Consider the following 4,110-nt stretch of genomic DNA (forward strand, 5'->3'; position numbering starts at 1 on the left):
CCTCCTGGAGATTCTCTATTGGATGAGACCTGAACGCATTGTCTTCTTCATGAACCCTGTGGAGATGCTGTCTGCTGGGCGACACTGGATTCTCCTCCACCTCCTGGAGATTCTGTATTGGAAGAGACCTGAACGCATTGTCTTTTTCATGACCCCTGTGGAGATGCTGTCTGCTGGGGGACACTGGATTCTCCTGCACCTCCTCGAGATTTTATGTGGGATGAGACCTGAATGCATTGTCTTCTTCACGAACCCTGTGGAGATGCTGTCTGCTGGGTGACACTGGATTCTCCTCCACCTCCTGGAGATTCTCTATTGGATGAGACCTGAACGCATTGTCTTCTTCATGAACCCTGTGGAGATGCTGTCTGCTGGGTGACACTGGAGTCTCCTCCACCTCCTGGAGATTCTCTATGGGATGAGACCTGAACGCATTGTCTTCTTCATGAAGCTTGTGGAGATGATGGGTGACACTGGATTCTCCTCCACCTCCTGGAGATTCTCTATGGGATGAGACCTGAACGCATTGTCTTCTCCATGAACCACGTGGAGATGCTGTCTGCTGGGTGACACTGGATTCTCCTCCACCTCCTGGAGATTCTCTATGGGATGAGCCCTGAACGCATGGTCTTCTTCATGAACCCTGTGGAGGTGCTGTCTGCTGGGTGACACTGGATTCTCCTCCACCTCCTGGAGATTCTCTATTGGATGAGACCTGAACGCATTGTCTTCTTCATGAAGCCTGTGGAAGTGCCGTCTGCTGGGTGACACTGGATTCTCCTCCACCTCCTGGAGATTCTCTATGGGATGAGACCTGAACGCATTGTCTTCTTCATGAACCCTGTGGAGATGATGGGTGACACTAGAAATGTGTGTTTGGGGTGCAAGATACAATTTTTGGGTCAAATCTTCACTCCTCATGAATTCCGCATGGACCTTGCCAAGGTTCAGGCTGTGGCTGAATGGGTCCAACCTGCCTCCCTGATGGCGTTAGAGTGCTTCCTGGGGTTTGCTAATTATTACAGGAGATTTATTGCTAACTTCTCGGTCATCGCTAAGCCTCTTACGGATCTCACTCGCAAAGGTGCTGATCTCCTCCACTGGCATCCTGAGGCGGTCCAGGCTTTTGAGGTCCTTAAGAAGTGCTTTATCTCGGCCCCAGTGCTGATTCAGCCTAACCAAATGGAGCCGTTCATCGTGGAGGTTGACGCCTCCGAGGTGGGAGTGGGTGCTGTCTTGTCCCAGGGTACCAGGTCCCTCACCCATCACCGTCCCTGTGCCTACTTCTCCAGGAAGTTCTCACCCACTGAGAGTAACTATGACATTGGCAACCGCGAACTCTTAGCCATTAAATGGGTATTTGAAGAGTGGCGCCACTTCCTGGAGGGGGCTAGGCACCAGGTAACGGTCCTTACCGACCACAAGAATCTGGTGTTCCTAGAATCTGCCCGAAGGCGAAACCCGAGACAAGCTCGATGGGCGTTATTTTCTACTAGATTCAACTTTTTGGTCACCTATAGGGCTGGGTCTAAAAATATTAAGGCTGATGCACTGTCGCGTAGCTTCATGGCCAGCCCTCCTTCGGAGGAAGATCCTGCTTGTGTTTTGCCCCCAGGTATAATCATTTCCTCTGTTGATTCTGACTTAGTCTCCGAAATTGCGGCTGATCAAGGTTCAGCTCCCGGGAACCTTCCTGAAACCAAGCTGTTTGTTCCCCTGCAATTCCGGCTAAGGGTACTTAGGGAAAATCATGACTCCGCACTATCTGGTAATCCAGGCATCCTGGGTACCAAGCACCTCATTGCCAGAAACTATTGGTGGCCTGGGTTGCCTAAAGACGTTAAGGCCTACGTCACCGCTTGTGAAATTTGTGCTAGGTCCAAGACTCCCAGGTCCCGACCAGCGGGCTTACTATGTTCTTTGCCCATTCCCCAGAGACCTTGGACCCATATCTCCATGGATTTTATCACTGATCTGCCCCCATCTCAAGGCAAGTCGGTGGTGTGGGTTGTAGTAGACCGCTTCAGTAAGATGTGCCACTTTGTGCACCTCAAGAAACTACCCAATGCTAAGACGTTAGCTACCTTGTTTGTCAAACACATCCTGCGTCTCCATGGGGTTCCTGTCAATATTGTTTCTGACAGAGGGGTACAATTTGTTTCATTGGTTTGGAGAGCCTTCTGTAAGAAGTTGGAGATTGATCTGTCCTTCTCCTCGGCCTTCCATCCTGAAACTAATGGCCAAACTGAGAGGACTAATCAGTTTCTAGAACAATATTTAAGGTGTTTTTTTCTCTGACTGTCAATATGATTGGGTCTCATTCATTCCCCTCGCCGAATTTTCCCTTAATTACCGGGTCAGTAACTCGTCAGGGGTCTCCCCCTTTTTCTGTAATTTTGGGTTTAATCCACGGTTCTCCTCCGTTTCCACCTGGTAGTTCCAACAATCCCGAGGTAGATGTCGTTCATCGGGAACTGTGCACAGTCTGGGCCCAGGTTCTGAAGAACCTAGAGGCGTCCCAGAGCATACAAAAGACTCAGGCAGATAGAAGACGTTCTGCTAACCCCTTGTTTGTGGTCGAGGATCTGGTGTGGCTGTCTTCTAAAAATTTGCGCCTTAAAGTCCCGTCCCAAAAAAATTCTCCCCGGTATATAGGGCCGTACAAGGTCATTGAAGTCCTTAACCCTGTCTCCTTCCGACTGGAGTTACCCCCGTCTTTTCGAATACACGACGTGTTTCATGCCTCCCTCCTGAAACGCTGCTCCCCGTCCTTGGCTCCCTCGAGGAAACCTTCGGTCCCTGTTCTCACCCCTGAAGGGGTAGAATTCGAGGTGGCCAAGATTGTGGACAGCAGGATGGTCCAAGGCTCCCTCCAGTACCTGGTCCATTGGAGAGGATACGGGCCTGAGGAGAGGACTTGGGTACCCGCCCGAGATGTTCACGCTGGGGTATTGCTCAAGAGGTTCCATCTTCGGTTCCCCAATAAGCCAGATCCACCTAGAAAGGGTCCAGTGGCCCCTCATAAAAGGGGGGGGGGGGTACTGTAAAGGATCTGCCACACAGCTTGTGTCGACACCCGTGGTTAGTCAGTCTGCACCTGCTCCTAAGTCTGATAGAGTGACTCCTTCTACCACTCAGGCTGGGAGGCTGAGGAGTGGGAGAGCCTATCACAGCCTGGCCAGACGGAGCTAGCACCCACCCTCTGTCTATTTATACCTTCATTTCCTGCTTCTCCTTTGCCTGTGATTCTGCTTGTTTCCTGGCTCTGCTGCTGCTGCTTGTACTATTTGTCCTCTGCTTCATATTGACCCTGGCTTTACGGACTACTCTCTTGCTCTGCGTTTGGTACCTCGTACACTCCTGGTTTGACTCGGCTCGTTCACTACTCTTGTATCTCACGGTGTTGCCGTGGGCATCTGCCCCTTTTCCCTTAGCTTCTTTGTACCCTTGTCTGTCTGTCTGTCGTGCACATAGAGTAGGGCCAGTCGCCCAGTTGTACGCCGTCGCCTAGGACGGGCCGTTGCAAGTAGGCAAGGACTGAGTGGCGGGTAGATTAGGGCTCACCTGTCTGTCTCCCTACCCCGTCTTTACACTTCTCCATGAACCCTGTGGAGATGCTGTCTGCGGGGTGACACTGGATTCTCCTCCACCTCCTGGAGATTCTCTATGGGATGAGACCTGAAGGCATTGTCTTCTTCATGATCCCTGTGGAGATGCTGGGTGACACTGGATTCACCTCCACCTCCTGGAGATTCTCTATGGGATGAGACCTGAAGGCATTGTCTTCTTCATGATCCCTGTGGAGGTGCTGTCTTCTGGGTGACACTGGATTCTCCTCCACCTCCTGTACTAGGACATTCTGGCTCCACAGTGCACGTTCTGCCTGTGCTGGAGTAGATGGTGAACAGGTCATAAGACAGTGTTTGCTCCACTGCACAGGGACCATCACATTACCACCTGTAGATTGTCAGCTCTGAGGGCCGCAGGATCTCCACTCGTAGATTTATCATTGCTTGTGCTGATATAAACGATGGCCCCTCAATGCAGAAGACGTACAATCCATTGCTCTTTGTTCTGGTTTCACATCAACATTTACACACAAACAACATG

Source organism: Rhinoderma darwinii (genome assembly GCF_050947455.1).
Source record: "Rhinoderma darwinii isolate aRhiDar2 chromosome 3 unlocalized genomic scaffold, aRhiDar2.hap1 SUPER_3_unloc_3, whole genome shotgun sequence".
Taxonomy (NCBI): Eukaryota; Metazoa; Chordata; class Amphibia; order Anura; family Rhinodermatidae; genus Rhinoderma; species Rhinoderma darwinii.